The sequence below is a fragment of the Atractosteus spatula genome, chromosome 4 (assembly GCF_055471065.1).
Source record: "Atractosteus spatula isolate fAtrSpa1 chromosome 4, fAtrSpa1.hap1, whole genome shotgun sequence".
NCBI classification, from domain to species: domain Eukaryota; kingdom Metazoa; phylum Chordata; class Actinopteri; order Semionotiformes; family Lepisosteidae; genus Atractosteus; species Atractosteus spatula.
In genome coordinates this window covers 62809054-62834368 of record NC_142709.1, presented here as the reverse complement: position 1 = coordinate 62834368, position 25315 = coordinate 62809054, and positions in this window count along the sequence as shown.

Here is a 25315-nt window from a genome sequence, read left to right as displayed (position 1 = left end):
GAGATACCCATCTTACTATGAGAATTCATAAGCTTCTGTAAATTTGTGTAAAGCACAGATAAAACGTTCTCCTTCACATGCACTTACAGTACTACCTGAGTGTCATATATGATATATGCTTCCAAATGGAATAGATGTACAATTACAACATTTTAAAACTCAAGTTTTCACTGTCACTAAGCTCTTTACGTGGCTTCAAAAGAAGTATTTAGTCATATGGCATGAGAATAAAACAATGGTGTTTTAAAAACAGAAAGACAATCCCTACGTTATCATTAGCTGTCTTTCAATTTTAAGTAGTGGGATTGATTGCACAGGACACTCCTAATTGTTTAAGGGTACGTGTGAGTGTCCTCATGGTTCTAATGATTGTGTTCACATTAGGTAGAATGGTAATCCAAGTGGAAAGTAAGTCTTTGCACATTCTGCACTGGACATTGTCATGAATAATAAACCCCACAGTTCCAGCTGAGCTATCAGTAACTTCTGTGTGCTGTCATTGCACAATGTAACACGTTGTAGTAGGATAAGAGACCTCCAAAGAAAACATGGCTGCAGCTGCATGTACTGTAGTGTACTGTAGTGTTAGTGGACCAGTAAGCAAGGAAGTAACACTTCCCTTTCTACTAGAATTTACACACCAGTATCTCAAGATGGTCGATTTGGACACTGTGCTGTAGCTGATGTGCTTTGGATGAGACATCAAGCTAAAGTCTTGAGTCTTGGGTTATTAAAGAATATGGGATCATTCCTAAAAGTAGTGGTGTCTTGGCAAACTTTTACTTTACGACGGCACACTTTGGCTGCTGTATATATATTTGCTTTATACAGTATGTTATCCAAGTGGGTGCTGCATGTTTGGGCAACAGTAAAAAGGGCAAAAGGGCAACAGTGTCCATACACAGCTTTGCGAAATGGTCAGAGCTAATTAAAGTTGATATTTCCATAATTAGAACTGACTGCCTAATTTTAAAACAACTCAGAATGTTATTTACTGTAAGATACTGTACTGTACATACAGTGCAGTACACAATGTACCTTAATAAGGTACTGTGTTATTATCATCTTTTTTAACCTGCATTTTCATAACCTCATTTTTTTTATTTTGTGACCTCACTCTTGGTCATTAACATTTATTATAACATTTCAGAATTTTTCTGAAGATTTAGAAGGTGATGAGAATAGGTTGGAAGTTGTTTTTGAATTGCTACAGTAAAAAATTATTTTAAAGTATTACATTACACAAATCTATTGGCTGTACTGTATGTTACATCCCAGTGTGTGGTCTGTGTGTGTTTTTTGTTATGTTCCACACTGCTGACCTTTGTTCTCCCTCCCCCATTGGCCCACCATTACACCACTGTTCCGTATGACATCATCATCAATTAGCCTCTCAGCCAATCAGACTGCATCTTATTCAGTATATAACATGGTTTGCAGGAAGGAGAGGCCTTTCTTTGACTTCGGTCCTGCTTGGTTTTGCTTTGCTTCATTTCGGTTTGGTTATCGCTTTGTTTCGCTTTTGCTTCGGCTTTGTTGGTTGTTGTTTTGTGTGTGGGTATTTTCGCATAGCTTCGGCTTTGTTGTTTTGTTGGTTTCTGTTTGTTTCTTTGTACTTTCGTTTGTTTGTGTTTATCCTTGTTTTGCCGTTACCTTGCCCTAACGTGTTATATGTTCAACCTTTGTGTTCTTTTGTACCCTGTTCCTGTTGATTACTCTCGTTTTCCCTTATTTGTATTCCTAGTTCACTTGTGTTTTTGTGTGAACTTTTGTGTATAAGGTTAGTTTAGGTTGTTGGGTACATTCTACACACTTAGTTGATTTTGTATTAGTAACACTAGTTTAGTATGGGTGAGTGCCATTTGTCTTATATGGTTTTGGGTAGTCAGTGCAGGTTAGCTAGGGTGTTGAAGATGCCAAAGACCGTGTGTTTCGGGTTTTCTTTTGTAGTCAGATTAGCTTTTCCTCACTTTCCTAGCCAGATCCATTTTGTTTAGTTTATTTTCTTTTCTTTGGCAGCACTCTAGTTCCTTACCTCTGTGTGTTATCGTGTCTTACCAGTCACTTATTCAACTTAACTTTTGCACCCACCTTTATCACGCTTCCTAGTCCCTCACCAGAACCCACCTACTTCCAAAAATTATCCTAAATGTTACACCCCCTTACCCCTAGACACTTGAGGTTGTAACACTGTAGAAGAGGGGTTCCTCACAAAGACTAAATTCCATGGATTTTTCACTATACATGAAACTTATTTGTATTGATTTGCAGTGCAGCTGCAGTAACTCACATTTTTGCATGTTTTCTTTTAGGTTTTCAAATTCTGTGTTCCAAAACTGTCTGGTTTTTAATTAGGAATCATACTGTTTGTAACCACTGTTGTGTTCAGAACAAATAATTGGTGCCTCACTTGATTTAATCTCATTTGAAACTAAATGTGTTAGGAGTCTTATTTATTAGCACCTCAAAAATTAATGTGTTGTAGTTCTAACGATTTTAGTTTTGCTTCTTCTTTTACAGAAGAACAATACCTGTGCACCATTACCATGTAAAGATTCTGTGCTTGAACCATCTGTTCTTTCTGAAGAATTGCACACAGCAGGACTGCTGGTTGCCTTTAAGCCATTACCATATTATTGAAGAATAAAGCAACTTTACAGAATTTCTTTCTAAAATTCTCCGTTCTAAAGTTATACTGGTTTGATCTGGTAGAGGTAAATAGATATCACCTGCAAAAGTACTGGGATGACAAAAAATAGGATATAATGACCAAGGGACATAAGGCAATTTGCACTAAGATGCGGCTCTAATTTCATCAATTTAAAGTTGAAAACATTAGAAAACAGAGTAACTGGAAAACAACTGTTATGACTCCACATATTACACAGAGAGCAAAGAGATCTAACCAAGTATTTTTAATTAGGTTTTATAATGGAATTTTGTGTAATTAAGTACAAAAGTGTTAATAAGGAAAATTGGCGCAAGTCCTCTGTTACATATTCAAATGCCATTAACATCCTCATGTAGAAACATACCCTGCACCTGCTGTGTAATTATAATGCTAGAGCTTTCTTTAACAAACCATTTTATCTGTGATTGCTTGTACAGTATGTGTGCTTTTTCATTTATGATTTTCTCAGTTTCAGTAGCTATATCTGTAGCCCCGACAAACATGGAAGAAAGCTTGGAAATACTCTGTTACCTTTATAAAAACAAAACATAAAAAGCTATTTTTATTTTGTAAAAATTATTGATGCCCAATTTGAATGTGATGCCCATAATAATATATTGTATCAAAACCCAGCTATAACTTAGCTGAAGCTTAGCTTGAAGCTCCACAGGTAAATTGCAGTTTTGTGAGGATTTTAAAAATAAGCTTGATGTTTCATGTACTGCTTTTATATTAAACAAAACAGTCAGGATCTTGCATTAAAAAATAACGAAGGACTGGAGAGGTCATTTTCTATACACAAACACTCTGCAATCTTATGGATTTTTAATACATAATTCATTAGGCCTCACTACATGCAGCATTGTTGGCTAGCTGTTCAACATTGTGCTCATACAAAATAGTGGTGTTTATTAAGTAAAAGTAAAATGGTTGATCAAAATTTTAAATGCAGTCTTCAACGATGTATGTTATTTTTTTTAATCACAGGCCAGTAATGAGAGCGGTTAAACAGCAATAATAAATGTCCATACATCCAGGAAGTGTAACAGATTGCCTTAAAAACATTCATACCTTATTTGAAACTAAGAAAAGGTCAAATATCAAACTGCACACTGAATGGTCCGGGTCAGATATCACACCTGACACTGAAGGGAAGAAATCAGATATCACTTTGTTGTAAATGTCTGTAACATGTCTGTAGATTTTATTTTACTTTTATTTTTGTTTTGTTTCATGTTAATTTTATTATTTTTATTTGCTTTGGCAACACTGATTGTACCCATCGGTCATGCTAATAAAGCACCTTGAATTGAATTGAATATCACACCTCACACTGAATGGTCCGGGTCAGCTATCACACCTCACACTGAAGAGTCCAGGACAGGTAACACACCTCACACTGAACGGTCTAATTAGTATATCACATCACACAGTTTTCAGAGCATGGCAATAAAAATAGGATTGATTTCTGAATGAAAGAAATAAAAGTAGGAATGATTAATTAGCATCCCCCTTGAGTATGACTGGATTGTAATTCTTTAGTATCTTATTGTCTTTTTTCTTTTGTAACCACGTCTGCTTTGCTGATATTTCTAGTTGCAAAATCCCATATTGATAATAGATTAGGCTAGTGCAAGAAATACCAGCTTTATGACCAAGGAAAAATGCACATTATGTGTAGAACAGTGCACTGTATTAATACACAGTGCTATTTTGTTATTCTGTTTGCACAGATATTAATAGTGTGATTTTTATTTACTACTGGGGCATTGATATTTACCATTAGTGCTAATGTAGTTCTTAAAGGCTGTGCAGTTGTAAAACAGTGGTGCTATCACATTAGTCTTAATTGCACTGGTCATTACGATTCCCCACCTTGAATAATATGCACAAATATGAGATTATTTTAGGGAGTAAATGCTGCAGAGCAGATATAAAACATCCTTTGTGAATGCTGTCGTCAGCATAAGCAGAGGACAGCAATTATTATCAGAGCATTCTTTTCAAGAGTGAATTGATTTAAATGTCATTTAAGTGTTATTGCATTTCTTTATCCCAACAGGGAGTGGAGCATATCACTTGGTTTGGCATGGAAAAGGTTAATGCAGATCTAGGCACAGAGGGGAGTGGCAAGTCAAACCTTATAGGACAAGCCTTTACTAAGCACAGTCTTTGTTTCCTGCCAACTGACGAGATGCCTTCCTGAGAAAAATAAATGTGCAATTTGTAAAAACGCGCCCAATTTATATGATAATTTATTTTTTTAATGCTCCACCATCCTGAGCAACTCAATTTCCTCTCAGCTGTTTGTTTTGCGAGTGTGGGATAATTACATTGAAGGAACGTGGCCTAATTACTGTCAACAGCTTGAATATTTAGGAACCTCCATTAGCCGCTGCATGCAAATCTTCCTCGCAGGCTCCGTGCCGTCAGTGTACTTTGTCATTGCTGTCAAGTGTTTCTCAGCACTTTGCAACACACGGGACCTCCACCTCTTTTAGCACCGTTCCATCCAAAGGGGTGAGCTACAGTGCAGCACTTTGATGTACAACTCTGCAATCACACAATGGTTTGGAAAGGAGAGGGCATAGATCAGTGCTCTCGCAGAGAAAGGGAAGTCGGACTAAACCTTTTCTGTTTTCTACCGATTCAGCTTTCCAATTAATTCATCTGACCCTGAATTGTGTGTCCAGCCACTGCAACAATGTGGAGGTTGGGGGTGTGCAAATACAGAAATGTTCTGCTCCCTGTTAGCAGAATGTAGGTTTATAGCCCTTGAAGTGCAAGGTTTGCCTCATTGCTGGATAGGAGTGTTTCTGGATTCTCTATGAGCCCACAAAAGGAACCCAATTCTGCATACTTCCAAACTATTGTAGATATTCAGTTTGAAAAGACATTATTGTGAACCATATAATCTCTTTTTTGTACCCCTGTACAACCTTTAGAGTCGGAGACTGTGATTCCTGAACACTTAATACATAAATTAAAAAGTAACGTTGCGGCTGGGTTTTCTATTACATTAACCTCGATGTTGTGAATTATGTAAAACTGGAATACTGAAGTATTGGATGCCGGTGCATACAGTAACTCTTTCAAGTATGTTTTTTTCACAATCTACCTGCCCATTAAATATGCATAGAATAATGTGGGCCTCTGGCAAAACCTGCAGTAAGACAGAAAGTGTACAGAGTTCCTGACAGATGGCTGCATTATGTAAAACAATAAAGCAGATATTTAGGATCAAAGCAAGCTGGAATGAGATATTAAAACCATGAATAACACGATTGCTTTGGATTATTCAGCTCTGCTTCTGCCATCTATAATAAAATGCACCCAATGTATTATGAGTACCATTATTCCCCAGCATGAAACAAAGTTACGTGGGAGAGATATTGAGGCGGGCTTTGTGGCAAGCCTAAGAAATGCTGAATAGTGCACAAGGCAGCAATAACAACCTAAAGAGCAAATTGAGAGGCAGTCAGCTGGGACCCAAAGGTCTTTTTTTAATATTTATTTTTGAAAAATCTCTTAATTTGAAGCTCAATTCAAAGTAGAAAGGAAACAGTTTTAATATTGTCATTACTATACAGGCAGGCAGTCATAACAACATATGAAAGGCTACAGACAAAGAAGAGGCCATTTGGCCCATCTAACTAGTTTTGTTGATAGTTGCTAATAGAGCTGAGAATCACATCCAGCCATTTCCCCCAAAGAAGCTAAGGTATCAGTTTCGATCACGTGGCTGTATAGCTTGTTCTACACGCCCACCCATTGCCTAAAAAAGAGTTTCTCGTCCTCAGTTTTAAATGGTTTTCCATTTAGTTTATGCTAGTAATCTCTAGTTCATGTTTCATAGTTGAGTCTGAAGCAGTCCGTTTGGTTGACCTTCTCAATATCTTTGAGGATTTTAAAAACACAAATAAGGTACCCAGGTAGTCTTCTCGGTTCAAAACAAAAACGAAAATTCCCACAGCACCCCATCTTGGACACCAAAATCAGAAAAAAAAAACAATTGTAGTTTTATCAAGTTACTGCCAAGCAAAAGGTTATTTTACCACCCTAAATCAATCTATTGTTTCAACAAAGAATGAAATACAATGATTTTGGAAACTTTTTACTCAGCTTTTATCTTTTCCTCTAAACTATCATGAAAGTCTAATTTCCTGGTAGTACTGTTTTTTAAGTTGTTCTTCTTTATCCTTAGTCTCATTCAGAAACCATTTGTTAGATTTTGAAAATACTTTGGTGAACTATGTACACATTTTCCCTTACATATTTTCCCTATGATTAAGTTTTCCTGAGATAATAGTTTGTGCATTATTCTATTTCTTGTTTCGTGTCATTTTGTGGCTGCTCTTTGTGATATTTTCAGTATGATCACAGAGAAACAAAGTAATTATGTGTAGCACAATGTTCTGAAGCATGCCATGACACCTGTGTATCACAATTTTTACTCTCAATAGAAGCATTTATTTTTTCTGTAATAAATATATAAACTTAAATTAAAAAAACTAGAGGATCACTTAGTGCCTTCAAATAAGAATATTAAAGAAGTTGAAAATAAAAGCAAACCAAAACTGATGCAAACATTTTTATCGATCTATGATAGTGTATGGTAAACCATTATAAATTGTGTTGACCCACAGCAATAAAAAAGGCACTATTTTAAATTTGACTCAGTCAAATCTAAGTATCTCTTTGTTTATTTAAACATTTTTTTAACCAAGAGTTAACCAAGAAGTTGCTTTTGTTACCACAGAGGTGATCCTGAAAAAAGCTGAACATTCTGAAACTCTGATCCATTGCTTGACCACAGCACTGCTGTCTTAGTTTGCAAGTAATGTGTGCATTCCAGATGTACAAATCCTCCTGTCTAACTAGCACTGGCAAATGTTTGCTTATTTATTCTGGTTTGGTTTGCACAGCATTAGGATATAGCTTCGCTGAACTGGAAAAGCAGAAGGGCTTTGTCTGGAACAGAAATCACGCTCTGCATAAACATCTCTTCTTTGTGAAGGAAGTCATAAAGAGGTTTTCAGTTTTAGTCGTTCACTCCATGTTTGTATTGTGTAATGAAACTCGGCAGGATGTGGGGATGATGAAGGGATCATATGATGGATTTAGTCTGGTGCTTTATTTCAGCTTAACCTGCATATATCACACATAATAAAGTGCAGGAAACATGATCATGTGTGAGTCAAGCCAGAAGTGCACTTACCACCTAATGCACACTTGTTAAGCCAACATACAAAAACATTCAAAGAAAAGGTATTCTAAATCATGATCTTTACAATGCCTTTGAAAGCAGTTCAGTCCTATTTGGATCACAAGCACCTATTGTATACTGATTACTCATACTTTTTAAAGGAACTAGAAAGAAAAAATGTCATTTGTTTGCATGTCATTTATCTTGAATTCTGTTTAACAGAACACAGTTTAAAGGAACTGATAATTAACTGAGCACAGTCACCCTCTGTCTAATTATGACTACCAAAACAAACAGCTTAAAAAATATAATAAAAACAGTTTATATTGTCACAGTCTGATATTAACGTTAGTCAGAAAAATATCAAAACGTGTAGATTATTTGAGGGGGCGAGTCTTTACACAGTAAAATACTGTAAATACCAGTGTGTTCAGTTTTCCTAATAATAGAGGAAATGAACTGTATACAGTATATACAGTATACTGCAAAAAGATTTTGTGCAGAGTTTAGTCTAAATCTTAAGTTTTCAGAAATGAGTCTTATATTCTTGTACCTATTGTATTAAGCTCTTACTGAGCAGTAGTCTTATTTGAACAGAAAGAAAGATAGAAAAACAATTGTAAATTGCACTTTTTGCCAATTTATATGGTGTTAGCCTTGTGCTAAAAGATTTTAGCAGTCGTATGGCTGATGCATTTAAGCCAATGTGATAATGAAAATAGTCAAAAGGCCATCTCTTCACCAACAGTGCCTTGCATAAAACACTTTAGTATTTAAACCATTATTAAAAAATAGCATTTATTGAACAGTTTTTAAAAATGCAAATGAGATAATTTATGTGTATGTTACATCCATCCATCTATTTTCTAACCACATTGTCCAATAAAGGGTCATGGTGGAGCTGGAGCCTCTCCAGCATGATACACCCTGCACAGGACACCAGTCCATCACAGGGCACACACAGACACAAATATTAACATGGACAGAACGTATAAACTCCATGTAGATAACACCCCAGAAACAGAACCCAGGAAACAGCGCTGCAATGCTAACCACTGCACCACCATGTTTCACTGTATGTTATGTATCATAATTAATTGCACAGTACCTGGGATTCATGTATAATTCTAAATCAATCACATCTGTAGCATTGTCAGAAGAACACTACCATTTGCAATTCAAAGAAATGAGAATGCGTTTTGCAAATGCTGCATTTAAGGTTGTGTGCATATGGACTACAAATTGTACGTTTTCTAATGATAGCTACATAACAAACTGTAAAAAAAGTGACTATATACTGTAGCATATGGGTAATTCTGTGAAGTGTAAATTGTTTTGTTTATGGGATCAAAACAGTGTTCCTTGAAATATAAGTTATTGCCTTCTGGCAATCAGTGCTCCTATATCTTTATTATTCTACAAAAGAGCACTGCAAAAGCAGTTTACTTGCTAAAATACTTACTGTATTTTAGTTTGGAGCTGTCTTAAAAAATCCAGGTACTAATGAACTGATTTAAAATACCTGTCCCAGTGAGTTATTTAGTTGTTTTAGTTTGTATTAAAATTCAATGTGCATACCTCACCTTGGTATTGTCTCTGAAAACCTCAAAACAATATCACTGCCGTAGCAGACAATCAGAAAAAAAAGTCACTTAGTATTGTTTCAAGTTCCGTTATTCAAACAAATTGATGTTCAATATGATATTACTTATACAGTGTTGAATAATAGAATTATCAATCACACCTACAAAATAGCTGTACCCAAACATGTGTGAAATTGAATATTTTTACACCTGTGCATCCTGTAAGCAGCTGAGCTCAAAAACACTAATCAAAAACAGATTCCCCCTTAAAGTCTTTAGACAGTTTTCTGCTTTGGTATGTACAATGAATTTTGATATTGAATTGTCATTTGGTTAACTACTCCTTGCTTTGGCATTTCACATTGAAATAAAATCAAATTCGTGCTTTTTATTTATGAAGCTAATCTGAAATGCTGAAAAAGTGTTTTGAAGTAGATAAAACAAGGTACAAGTCCAAAATCACTCATTTGCTTCTCCTGTGCCTCATCACAATGAAGTACTTGAATATGTTGACAACTTGAGTTGCCTGTAGGGTAACTTAACAGCTGTCATAGTCATCATTCAGATAAACAGATGCCTATGTGTTCTGTGTGGTCTGAGCAGAAAAGAGATAGAAGGAATGAAATGAGGCAGGTGATGGAGTGGCATTGTGCGAGTAGTGGAAAGTTATAAACTCACCTCTTTTTCTATTCCACATCACAATTTACTGTAAGGATGGATAACTGACCAAACTGTGTTTTCATGATTTGTGGATATTTGTTAGAAATTCTTTAATTACAGCATTCTTCATAAAAAAATGGTAAAATAAGAAGGAAATGTTATTATTAACATTTAAAAAAAAGTCCTGTATAATAGCACTATGTAATACAAAGAATTAAAAAAAGAAAAAAAGAGGAAAATTATAGTAATTTGTCTAAATCTAAATTCTTCATTAAAAATAACATGAATATTGAAAGTCACTGCATTGTAATTGGATTAAAGCAATGAGTTCCACAGAAATGATGCTGCTTATAAGATGGCTCTGTTGCTCTTTGTGTGGATATTGATCCAATGTAGAACAAAAAGTTATGAATTATCAGATTTCAGATTAAGTGTTGGACTATACGAAGTCCAGGAACTAGATCATTCAGTATGTTGCAAAGAGGAAATTATTCTAAAGTCCACACAGTACAATTGCAATTTACTTGGGACAGGAGTTGAAGCAGAGTAGCTATAGACTACACAGAACCACAGCACATATTCTGGAAGCCTAGTTATTCCCTTGGATGATATCCTATTAAATAAGGCATTGCGTAGTGTCAGCTTGATGTACTAAAGGTATTTATCAATTTTTGGCTTCTGGGAGTGAAATCAGAGTGCCAATGACCAACAGTATCATATGTGTTACTTGTACAGTATTTGTTATAGCAGGGTATTGTAGCAATATGGCTCACAAATGGTTGAATCAGAAGTGGAATTCAACAATGTAGACAGCAGTTTGAGACTGGGTTAGTGCCATTAAACAACTAGAATCAAATATTCACAAAGTAAACACCACTGACAGCTGGCTGACTTGAAAACAGCTCACTGTTATCTGTCAGATGTATGTGAGCTTGTACTTGTAAGAATTTATGTAGTGTAAAATATATTAATACCTTACTCTTTCATATGAAGATAATCGTATCCCTATTTTTAAGGCTTCAAAAGAAATGGATCAGAATAAAACAGGGATTGAGTGAAACCAGTTTATTACCAAGAGCAGCTGTAATTACAATCACGGAGACAAAAGATCCTTCCTAAAAGAAATGCTAATTTGCTATTGCCCTGTGTCACAAACATCAAAAATAGCATACATCCTTTGTTTTCTGCACAGAGATGGAGCCACTGAGAACTGGGTATGGTTTCCAGCTAAGCTTATCCCCTGAAGAAACATTTCTTATGTACTTAAAACAGCTTAACCTTCATTTCAAATGGGCACATACTGTCCACAGTTTATCAAGCATGTCCTTGATGGCTACTTTGGGTCTTCTATTCACATTGCCACACCTCTGCTTATCACCTCTGTCTTGTCCTATTGCATCTGGTTTTCACTGGCTTGAAACCTGAAGCCCTATATACAGTAAGATAACCAGAACATGCCGTACAATTCTTTGACACCAGGTGCCCTAAGGAACAGCCTTATCTTTCGCACCATGAGTCCTCTTTGTTTCAGAATTCTGCAAATAACAGTATGAGAAAGATGGAGAGATACTAATATTCATGTGAAAAGGCAAATACTGTTAGTGCAATACATTATATAACTCTCTATATCTATACATTTTTAGAAATGAAGTCTCAACTGACCTCAGTCAGTGTTAACTCTGCTTGTACTGTATGTGTTGTAGGACTTGTAGTGTTGACAATGTAATACAGTATGTACTGTATGTATTCATCCCTCAATAGCTGTAACAATTGTCATAATATTCTGAAAAGTTCAATGGCAGCGGTGATTGCAGAGTTCAATTCCAGAAATTCATATTATAGTAACATAACGGTAATATCAAGGTATTGTTGATAAAGTTGTAAAACAGACAAGAAACAATAGTAGAAACAGAAGAGGCAAAGAAGGCAGAGAAAGATTTAAATGAATTTGTGGATGTTATTGTTGGAGTAGCTTAAACTGGTTTTGACCATTTTTTTTTTAGCAAAATGTGAGATGGGAGAAGTTATCACAAGGGACTAAATTGTATATACAGTAGAGGTCCTTTGTGTAAAAAGTACTTTTTAAAAAAAAAAGTAGTTCAGGGACCTGCTGCGTACACAAGTGTATAACATCGTATATATTGATGTCTCTTAGTCAGTAAAATCCAGAAGAGATTCTTGTAAATGTCACATCAGTGAGCCGGATAGCCAACAAGAGAAAATGTACCTGCAGATTTCAATGTTTAATACATGTGAAGATGCCCTTTGGATCTTGTCAGTCATAGCACCACAATTATAAAAGAAAGAATTCAAAAAGCCGCCCACCATATCAGCATTCCTGCCACATTTCAAGGACATTTTATTCTCCTTCCACTTAAATCTTTCATTAAGCCTTTTATTTTTTTTATCTGAATTTAATCACTTATCCTTTTGTTGCTTTAATGCTCAGGTTTAGATTTAAAATTCTTAAGATTTTAAGGATTCGGGTGGTTATTGCCATTGATAAAAAAGGAATGACTAATTTTTCAGAGAAAGCACCTAAAAAGTCTTGATGGACTGGAGCTGTAGCAGCTCTTGTCTCTCAAGGCCTGAACTCTCTTTTTGTTTACACATTTTATACCAGCTTATTATTTGTGCAGAAATCAACATGAAATGGTATATATGAGTTGAAGGAGAGTTTATAAACTACAAATGTGAAATATTACTGTACTTCCCTCTTTTATTTTGGCAGCCATGTAAGAGAAACAGAATATAAACTAAGCATATTTTGTTCATAGTTTCCATTCTGTCTAACAATGCAGCATACAGTATGCACACGTTCTGCACATACTGCACAGCTTTTGAGTCTTTCAAGTACAAATAGTCCCAAAATACAATATATTCTTAAACAATTAAATTGAGGTAAAATATTAGAATAACACAAGTTATAGAACATTTATATTGACAAACTACAGTCGGTAAAGTTTTGTACATTAACCTATGAGGAAATGTGAGTTGTATAAAGTCAAGAATGTGGAGCGCAAAAACTATTGTTTTGAATTTGTAGGACATTCAATTTTATTTGGAAAGTAATCTATTCTGATTAATGTTTAAACAAGATTGCACTGTAAAAAGCACGCACTAACAGTCACAACCCATTTTCAGTTGAGGGCTGTCAATTTCTTTTCCCTTCTTCCAAATGCAGGTGTACCAGAGAGAGGTGGGAAAAGACGTTTCTTGCACATGAAAAATGCATGAGTTGTACAAATACGTAAGTGTGGAATAATGAGCACCTACAAGGACTGCAAAAACAATTTCCTTCTATTGCCCATGAACCGTGTGCAGTGACATTACAGAAAACAGTCAGGATTTGTATCTGGGGCCGGCAAGCTGGTTTTGCAGGTAACCAGCAAGCACTGTACCAGTGATGGTTTCTAGATGCTGACTAGGTATTGATTATCAATAGGTCCTAAAACACTGAAGTTATATCATGGATATGTTAATGATAGATCAGTGCATATGAGGCACTGTTCTCTCAATGAATTGTGCTATGCCTAAAGGCACTTGAGGTAGTTTGCTTTTCATTTTCTGTGTTGCCTGTATACTTTCCACATTTGGAGCTCAACACTTGATCATTTACAAATATGCAGATGTATGAAGAAGTACATTTGTCAGAGCACAACTACATTTCTGCAGTTAGGTTGAGATTGAGCATTACACCTGTGAACAGAACTAATATGGAAGTAGATAAATGGCAAAGAGCACAGCTGACAACAAAGCCATCTTTATTATGTCCACTGCTGCCAATCCAGAAGTGAATCACACACAATTATTACTGGGTCTGACATTTTAAATTGCTTATACTGTATAATGTAGCTCCAATCGCAATTACAATTAAATCTTTCATTTCACTGTACCTACAGTAACAAAGCTCTACTGAATAATTTTTAAGAAATAAGACATTCTATGAAACAAATTTCTACGTGTACTGTACCTCACCCAAAAAATAATTTCTTATAAAGAAACCTATCTGTATTCTCAATTGTGCAGAGACCTTGTCATTGTTTTTACCATGGAGGAAAAGTTTTCGATATTTATTTCAGGTACACATTTATTTATGTTCCATTTGTTTCCTCTTTTCAATCATGTTCATCATAAAGTGAAAAGTAAGATTGAATCACCTGCAGTGAGCGCTGGCAGGCCCTGACGTGTGCCTGTTGAACTGTAATTACTTTGGCCAGTAATTCTTTCTGGAGTGAAAAGTCACAAAGACAGGCAGTCCCTTGTGTTCTCTGTGCAGATGCTTTCTGCAGTGACCAAAACCCTTAGAGTGTAAGAGGCAGAAATTAAGGACAAACAGTGCTCTCTAGTGGCTGGCTCATGTACCAGTTCATGTATTCCTGAGCTTGTCCTCACTTCCTGAGTGCACTTCCAGTTTGTAAAAAAATCAAGGTGTGTTATCCTCTGACAGTGATACACAGCTCGTGAGAGTGATTTGGGTAATTCCCTTCATGGTCTCATTTCCTTTGGAATAATCTCTAACTCCGTGAACATATTTAATAGCATTTCAAAGCACATGAACCTGAACTTAAACATTGTATGGTACAATACATGTACAGTAGCTCCATATACTGTTGACAGTTATGTAAAGTTTCCAGGATCAATGAAGTTTAATCATTCAGATTTTCATAACTGATAAATCTCTTTATTTTAGTTATGGTTTTAACATTCAACAGCTTTTGTGAAACGGGGCTACTGTACAGTAGTGGAGCTATGTGATGGATATGCAGGGCTGAGTAACTCACAAGTGGGAAAGAACCTTGATTGACCTTCAGCACCGAAGGAATTATGCTAAGCAGTGTGCTTCAGTTCATCTGACAAATATTTGAAATTGTTCACTTCAGATTGTGTCCAATGAAAATGTTTCTTATTGCTGTACACTGGCAGGAGCTGGAAAAAAAAACAGATATTTCAAAGAGATGTTAGTGGCTTCTCATTTTCAAAAGAGCGGCATTTTCACTCGCAATTCAAAAGCTTTCTCGTCTTCTCTGCATTTCGCCTCATGAAGCAATCATACGTGTTCACTCCACAGCATTCTGTTTGATCGGTGACACAGCGGGAGTCTCAAGACTTCTCCCCACAGTCCATAATATGCTGCCTGATATATATTAGTGGGTTAAGATCACAATACACACCATCCTGAGCTTTAGTCTAGCCCCTATTCAGTGAAATAACTTTAAACATACAGTACATCTCAGTCTGCTCTTTTCATGCCTGTGCAATTACTGAAGTGTAAACAGTAAACAAATCAAGAATTTTAAAGTCATGCCTCCAAAGAAACTATTAAAACACCAGTATATGATGAAAATAACATTCCTATAAAGCAGCATTGTATCTACATTTTTTTTGTTTTAAATTTCCCTGTAGGCTCTCTAGATTGCAGAAAGAATATTAAAGAAGTATCAGTATCTACTGTATCTATAAAACAGTGAAAGGCAGCAATTTAGGTTCAATCTGTCTTGTAAAAGGATGGTGTACCTGTACTGCAATGAGTTTTCATTGCAATAAAATTATAGTACTTTATCCTGGTCTTCATACTGTCAGATAGATTAGTGGGCATCATGCAATTTTGAAAGCATTTCTCAGTAATGTTGCCATCTTTCAGAATCTGTTGTCCAAGATATCAGTTTCTGTAACGCTGAAAGACATCTGTTGATATACAGTAGAACTCTGTTAAATGTGAATTCTGACTTCTATGCAGGAAGATAATACCTGAATTTATTAATTAATAATTTGCTCATGGACTCTATTCAGTATGACTATTACAGTATGTGCTTAATAAGTTAATACATTTCTTTCATTATTAATACAGCCAATTGTAAAATTAATATTTAAAAACCAATAGTATATTGTAAGTCCAGTTTTCTTTTACCTGTCATGTAAAGACTAATTTCACAGTGTGCAGAAACTACATATATATATCTTGTCAACTTTGTGTTATAGGGAAGCAATTCATATATGAAAAATCTTCCCAAGGGCACTGTAATGGTTTCACAGTGCTTATTTCTTAGCAAAATTTTAAAAATTACTGTAAGATATGTTTCACTTAAAAGCATCAAAAGTGCTTAAAACATAATATATATGGCAAAAGGGGGCATTAGAACGAAAACCATACTAGGGAGCACAGGCTACTACTGAATGGTCTACTGAAGACCATTGTCAGTGTGACCGCAGCAGCACACAGAAGACTAGCTGTTAACTTCTCCATCATGGGAACATGACTGCTGCCTTATACAGTGACTGTGACTTCACAGGCAGCTGTCAGCTTTATCGGGGATAATTTTTATTGTTTTTCAAATTTGCATTTTGGAAAGCATAAACTGCTATTTTACTTGCATTAATGAATCTGTGCATTGGTAGGGCATGGGGCATGCTGTACACAGTAAATGCAGGTACAGTACCTCTAAAAACAGCAAGAGATGAAACCCTGGTGTTAGTGGGATCAGAACATTAAGTTTGTAGTGCACACTGTGGCTTTGGATGGAGTGAAAGTCCTGTCGTTGGAATGTCCAGTGGGTGGAAGCCAAAGCAATCAGTTTGGTCTTTAGCCAGGACATATCTTTGAATCAGACAGCAGGGGAACTGAGTGAATAGAATGTCAGCACATGGATATATAAAATTATCCTCCTATCCCCCTATCAAGTCTAAATTTAAAGAGTGATTACATAGCTGAGTCATCTCTTGGCAATTCATCTTGCCTTTTTTTCTTATTCTTTTTTATTATTTTAAGCATCACTCAAAAGCATTAGTCACATTAGACCTCTGGCCTTTAAGTTTTAGAATCCCTCTTTCGCTGTTTCTGGAAATGTGTTTCCTTGTTTGATTTTACACCTACCTTGTGCTCACAGAAGGGGGCAGCATGAAGTATTAGTTACAAATCTGGACACAATACCACAGTGTTGTGGGTTCAAGCCAGGAAAGCCGACATTTGTCTTATCATCGAACATGGTACCATACCTCACTTAGCCTAGTTGCCTCAGTCAACCCAATAGTTTATATAAATACCAGCTTTGCTGGGCCAGAATCTCATTCATGTAAAGTCTTTTTACTTAGTTTAATGCTACATAAATCAGAATAAACTAAAGACTATAACTCAGATTTATGTACTGGTTTATATTGTCTTTAGAGTACAGGCGTGAAAGTTCAGCATCTAAGCCTACTAAATTAGAGAAGGCATCTTGTTTATGTTCACGTTCAAAAAGTGCAGTCAAAGAATTGAAGCTTGTGTTTTGCTTTTAATAATTATACCTGCCACCAAAGTAATTAAGAACACATTTTCAAAAGCAATGTGAATGTAAATAAAGAGTTACAAATCTAAATAATGTAAATATACCATTATAGAATTCTGATTAAATAGTACGTATTACTTTACTATGGATAGTAGATTAATCTTGAGTATTTTAAAATCATTTTCTGTTACCTGGTTTATATCTTCTTAGAATGTTTTAGCAGCATTGACTCATCTTAGGAGAGCAGACAGTTTCTTAAAGGCCCCTAAGTGCTGTTTTTTACACAAAGTCAATTTTTTTTTTATCTGCTGGTGAGATGAGTTTAGACTACAAATTTTGAAACCTACAGAAAAGCATGTTCGTTTAGCATGCTTTACTTTATATTCTTCATCGAAATGGTCATACAAACTGATCTAAATAGTTTCAATGTATGAAAACTTCCTGTTGAATGTTTCAATCAATATTGAAAATTTTAATTTTTCAACTTTTTCAGCCCTGGAATCACCTCTTTGAAGTAACATAGGTATATATTAATAACTGGGAATCTGCCAATCTCCAGCTTGAAGGTCATTTCCCACTCTCTGCATGGACTCTCTTCGTGGAAGAGGTTACTGAAAGTGAATTCCTTCATTGGCCCTGTACTTGATGTTTGAGGAAAAAAGGGACATTACTGTACATGGTAACTATACACTTAAGTTTTAAAAATGAATTTTGCTTGAAATAAAATTATCTCAGCAGGACTTTTTAACTTATTTTTTTTAAATATAAGAATTATTTTTCAGCGTATGCCATTTTCTTCTTAATTTAATCTATGCCTTTCAGTTTTTCCCCTAAAGAGATTAGTTATATGTTGTGCCACCTCACTGCTCCAGTGCCAATGTAGTGCAGCCTCTGTTCGGACTGAGAATCCAATTAGACAGATGGAAGGCAGTTTGAGGATCAATATGAGGCCAGACTCTGCCAGTGAATGCTGGCAACTCTTAAATTTAATTACATTCTCAGTATGGTAAGCAGAGTGTGCCATGGGCAAAATAAATTCTCTAATTTCAGCAAAATGAGAGACAAACTGTTTCATTTACAGCATGTTTAAGGTGTCTTCCTTCGATGGATTTTGTTGAAAAGATTCCATTAACTCCTTTCTGCTGTACTGCACTAATAGGAAAAATGTGCTTCAAGCCTAATTTAATATTTATATTTTCATGATCCACAATGTTTATATGGGCCCCTTCAGGAAAACAGAGAGATTATATGCAAATCCATTGACTCTGTGGGATAATTACAATTTTGCAGTGTTTTTGTGCCCCTGACTACTATATTAAAGGTGTATGAGTTTGGTCATTATCATTTAAAAGCGAAGGTCTACAATATGTTTGTAATGCCACACATTGTCACTTCCCACTGAAAGAAGAGTATATATTCTCTCCTTTAAAATCAATTCTTTCACTGCTGGACGATTTATCCAGCACTATCCAGCATATAATATATTGCAATATGCAAATGGGGGAACATCACTATAGTTTTTTTGGATGTCACTATCAAAATTTGATACCCAAATGAATTAAGCAATGGAATATATAATGGGCTTCTTTTAAGACAATCTTCTTAGTCAACACATTTCTGGTAAAGTATACATACAAAAACATTGTGTAATTGCACTTTAGATTTATTGATTTGATCTCTGTTTCATTTTATTTTACCTACAATACAATGAATACATTATATTATTCAAAGGACAGTGATGACCTTTGTCATTGATTATAAAAAAAGGTTAATGAATGTTATGATAAACAACTTCTGTCAACAGGCATTTTTACAGAGTTTTTACTTGTTTAATTGTGTGAACACACATACTGTACCAAATATTAAAAGAAACCTGTTAAACTGATGTTTTGTTATCATTTTGGTTGACTGAGCAATACATTCAAGTGACTTTGACTGTTGCAAAACACCTCTGTGCCTTGGATACAGGTATGGTGGAGCAGTGGTTCGCATGGCTGCTTTGCAGATCTGGGGTCCCAGGTTCAATTGGGCTTGGACAACATGTGGCTTTGTGGGCTCAGGGACTAGTGAAATGCACATGCTTGTCCAGGCTCTAAGTGAGGAATGGAACAGAATCACACAAGACAAGCAAAGCTTGCATTGTACAGTACATGTATTGTAAACTGTACACTCTACTTGCCAATGACAGGTGTGACATGTAGGCCTCGTATTGATCAGTCCAGTTGATGGTTAATGTGTATAATGAAAATACTATGTACGTACAGTGTCTCTTTAATACAGTAACAATTTAACTTCCACACAAAAGATTTTGTCATTTTCCCCACTTTCACCTTATGAATGTGTTGCAGTTATAAGTGGTATTTTTATTTTTATTTTCAGTATAGTTAAAAAATGTGAATTGCAAAAAAGAATAAAGCTAAATGTAAGTTTTTAGGTGAAAAGTTCAACTTTTAGGTCATGCCACTCTACAGAAACATATCCTAAGAACAGATAAACAACCAATGTATAATCTACTGAACAATTGGAAAACGTACCAAATTGTAAAGGTCAGCTCTGGCCACTCTACAATGGATAGATTTCACTAGGAATGACAACACCCAAGACGTAAGCGTCATGGAGCGAAGTTGTGGCTTAACCCACTTGGCTTAACGCTTGGCTTAACGTCCCAGCCAGAGGACAAGGAGACAAGGACCCCCGTGCAGGGTGACCAAGGGGCAGCTGCAGAGGTGGAGATGGGGTGGAGGTGGGATGCAAGAGGCATGCAAGAGAGAGAGATAGGGATCTCGTAGGTATTTATAGCGTCTGGGAGAAGAATGGATTGTCAGGAGCAATTGCTAATTACTGACAGCTGAGTCTGATTGAACTTGCTTGTTGTCATCCCTCCCGAACATTCGTTATAAACTCCATTTATCTTCATTACAATGATCAGATATTTAATTTCCAATTAAATAAAGTAAAATATTGATTGTTGTGCTTCTCAAATGCAAATGCAATCAATGGCAGCACTAGTGCTGATGACATCAAAGCTTTGAAGATTATTTCCCATTCCTTATGAGCATGATTATTCCATCTTTTATTATTTACTAAAAAATTACAAATACAGGATAAACCCATTGAGATGCATGCAACACATCTTCTGGACAAAAAATTGAAATAATGAATAAGCGTTTGAAAACAAATGAAATGCAAAGTATAAAACTGATTATGTAAAATACCTGTGTTTTCTAGAATGTCAGTAAAGAATTATTTTATGGAGTTATGATAACAAATATGTATTGGAACATCACTGAATAAGGTACTGTAGCATTACTTAAGGTTCCTGTGCATATAAAGCCCTACAAAGACAGACAGTATCCAAGAACCACTATAGTTCCTGGCTTTATAGGCCATATTTGTGACACCTGAAGAAGGCTTCACAGCCGAAACGTTGTGTTTTCTTTCTTCTCTTTTCAGCATTGGAATAAACCTATTACATATTTCTTCACTACATACTATGCTGAACTTTGAGGTTATTCAGGAGAGTGGCTACCACAGTCTCTCTTGCCTACATGATTTAACTTTACCATGGCTATAACTTGTGTTAGTTAAAAATAAAAGATTATCCAAAGAAGTTGCTGTCTGGAATTTTGACATCTTAAATGCAAATGCGTTTAATGACCTATATCTCCATCTTTTGCTAAAAATGGGATAATCTAAGCATTGCATCATACAACAGTAATGCATATCAAAAGGGGCAATCTACAACAAAACAAGCTAACCTGTGATATGAGTTTTCTGATATACTACCTTGGATAGTGTAATTTCATTAGTACACATACAGACATGCCACCATTGTACCATTTATTGTGTTGCTACAATCCCCATCTTAGAAATATTCTCTCCCTGATGCAGCAAGAATTGGTGCTTCCACTGATGCATGTGCAATGAAGTACACATACAGTACTGTACAGTACCCCTAAGTAGACTGTTTAAGAATTTAAGAACTGATTTACTTCTTCAGTTTTCTATCATCAATTCTTCATTTATTGCCTGTCCTTCAGAAAAGCACCAGAGTCATTGCAGCTTTTACTTTTTACCACTTCAATATGGATCTGTTTTATGTTTCTTATCATTGCAAGGTATTGAGCCCGGCTTGCCTCCCCCTCCCAGGGAACTTAGACTTTAGAGCTTCTTCCCATGTTGCTCTTTCACGCTGCAATGAAATGCCCTTCCATTGATCTCAATGCTCAAATAGCTTGAAATTTTAAAATAAATGGATTCTTTCACAGTTCCTGATAAAATTTAATCTTCACACTTAATAGATCGATTGAAGTGTAAATAATTGAGATTAAATGTGGGTTGTAGCTGCATTAGTATTCTTTGCGAACATATTTTTCCTAAATAAAATAGCGCTGGTTGTGCTTGTAATAAACTTAGTGACTGGCATCAAGGAAAGTAAAATATGCTTATGGTGATGCAAGAATGGTCAGTAGGGTGGCAATAAAGCAATATTATGCAGTATTTCTCAAAATAGGAGAACATTATTCATAAACTACTATTATGCAAAAAATACTGAATATGTACTTTTTGAAGATAAATGTTTCTGGGAACTGTCTTTGAATTTCTGGAAAATAAAATAATAATATATTTAATTTTCAAATCAGTTCTTGTCATGTTACAAACCAGCAAGTTTGAGGTACAAGGATGTTTTCCCCTCCATGATGTACGTTAAAAACCAAGAGCACCGCATAAGAAATCTGAGTCAAACTTTACTTTTTTCCATGTTTTTTTCTTTTCTGTATTCCCTTTCCTCAGATCTTTCATCAGAGGATTTCACTTTGCTTACTCACCATGAATAATCACTGCTCTTCTGCAATGAAATGTGTAATGCTTAATCTAATTGATTGCCACTTCATCTGTCAGCAAGATGGGCTATTGATATTGTAGGATCAATTAGTTGAAAGAAGCAGGTAATTGGGCCTATTCCCACCAAGTTGATAAGAGAAGTAGGTTTTTAAGATTTAGAGGTTTCCAGTTTTGCACAGCACTACTTCTAAGAAGAAATGTGTATTTTTTTTTCAAAAACATTGCCACTATGTTTTATGTTGAAGACGTAAAAAAATACTCATTATTCAATTATTCTTTCATCAACTTTCTTTAAAAGAAAAAAAAGCAGGAAAAATATTAATTTTAGGAAAAGTCAATAACATGTACATAACTGCTTTTTCATTACCGTTTAAATTAAAAAGAAAAAATAAATACAATTAATGAAGTCGGTGAACAAGCTCCAATCGTGGAGATGTTGTTACAATAGCGCAAGTATCAGATTTAATTACAAAAAATATTTTTTTTTCCAATTATCGAGCTACTGTACATCACACAAGGGGACCCGCTTCCTTCGCCACAAGTGCATGTCCCACCATTGGTGACGCTTGGCGGTCATTATGCTCCAGAGCCCCAACTACACAGCAGGTGAAGCTGCTATGACAATTTGCTTCACCAGTTGGATTAAGGTGGGGATCTAAGGAAACAAGGCTGTCTAAACCCAAAGTGGGATTTATTCTGAGCACTGGGGTTAACACCTAGCTCCCCAGTACCACAGGCTCTTTAATGAACAGGTAGCCAGAACCTTAGTTTAAGTTCTCATTCAAAGGATGAGATTGGTTTTGGATATTCTGGTCCAGAGCACCTTCTACTGGTTCACTAGTATCACTTATAACTCCAACTTGGTTTTCCCTGGAGGTCTACCATCCTAGTACTGAGTTTCATATAGATGTCCTTGATCTTTCTCCTTAGAAATTTCTCAAGCATTTGAAACACAAAATAGAAGCTGGCGTAAACTATGGAGAATAGGAGTAACCAGTTGTTTGCAGCTGAATGTCTTTCTCCAGATGTTTTGGTCTCTTCTTTCAGCACCAATGTACAAATTTACAGTAGTCAGTTGTTCTCTCTCCTCTGTGTGCTCATGTCCCTCTTGACGTCTTGCTATTAATTATTCAAATCCCCGTTTTCTTCTCTTTGTAGTCTTGAATTCCCAACAAAGCACTTCAATGTTTTCTTTTTCTTTTATTGTACCTTTTTTTCCCTTTCTTTGTATGATTTTGTCAATAATTCTTCTTGAAGATGAAAATTCCTATCCCCACCAAGGCCCAAACATCAGGTTCCTACAACTACAACTACTGTACAACTGTGCCCATGATCCTATTTTAAATATGAATGAAGAACATGAGGTTGTATTAGACACTGACTGGTCTGGGTTTGTGTGTGCACATGGACAGGGGAAGCAGAATGTGTGTAAGTGGGGCTGTCTTGATAAGAGAACTGATTTGTTATCGTGTCGCTTGATTCAGGGGCAGCAATGCTTGGGGGAGGTATCTGCGTTTGTCTGTGAAGTCAAGGTTAATGTAGAAAGGAAGGCAGCTTTGAACTGAGATAAAACTGGGAAAGCAAAAATAAAAAGCTCATTATTTTGTAACATAAGCAATGACCTTGCCACGTAGAAGACACTAGAAATCTTTACAAATGCTGAAATTAGGAGCGTGATTCCCAAAAAGACTTTTGTGCTTTGGATCACAAAAAGATGGAATATAAATTATATTGCTTCATTTATTTTAGAAGTTTTCAAATTTCCAAAGGGGCTATACAGCAAAACGAACACACGCTTCTTCACATACTAGTATATATTCTGGTTTTCTGATGTGTCATTTCTCCTTTATTGCTTCTGTGGTATCGCTTCTAAAATGTTATGACTGTATATCAAATCTGGGCCTAATGGGATCTAGTGATTTAATACAAGTTTCACTCAACACTAAATTAATTGGCTTGCCTTAAAGTCACTGCTTTCATGTGTGCAAAAACACCTTCATTTTGTTTTGTAGAACTTAATAATAAATACTATTGCAGAATGCTTGTACCGTATATAAAACAGTTCTTTACATAGAGGAATTCCATCTAAAAAGATTGTTGTAGGCTACAAAAGGACCAAAGAATAAATTAAAGTATGCAATCCTTTCTTCATATTGTGTGAAATAAAGAACCTAATTTTTTAATTTGGTGCGGCACATCCACCAATTTAAAGTATATTGACTACAATAGGTGTAGGTGATGAATTAAAACCCTTTATTCAACATACAAATTAGTAATTCTCTAGAGCAAAGTAAACATATTGTACTCTATACAATGTATACTTAACTAAATGTCTGTATCTGTCAATCAATTTGTTTTCATACAAATTTAAATTCTAATTTACATACTGTACCAATTATTGACTTAATTATATGTTACAGCTATACAGCATTAAAATAAAAGTAATCCTATTAGGTAGTTTGTCAAACAATCTCATATTTCCATTCTCAGGCACTAAAGCAATACAGGAAGTCCAGATTATCTCAATATCAGCAGTATCCTGTGGAGTTTAGCTCTATAGTATTTGATTCTTTTAATTTGCAATATATATACAATCCCTCAGAGTGAGCTTATCTATGTGATTGAACAAGAGACAAAACTCTTGCTCCAGGCAGCTTTATTACACTTTGCAGCAGGATCCGTAAGTGTGGTAAGCAGACAGAGTTAAAATAATTTTATGTTACCTCCAATTATTAATTCACACTTACAGAGATCAGAAGGTCTCCACAGACCTTCTAAAATTGCATGTCTTTTTGCTCACGAAAAAAATGCCTAGTGGGTACAAGCATTTGTGTTGGAGTTTTTTATTGGATTTCATAGGATTGAACACTGCGGTATTCTGTAGAAATACTCTGTGCAGCTAGCAACCTTTTGTGTCATTTAAAAATTCAAGTCTTCCACAATTGTGTATTGCATGATTTTCTTCTCTGTTTATCTGAGATTTGATAAATGTTCACATTTAGCCAAACATTGTTGTTCTTCCTCTTGTGAGGCTCCCCACAGTTCTTTAGTCTCATCATTGCTATCAACCCATAACATATGG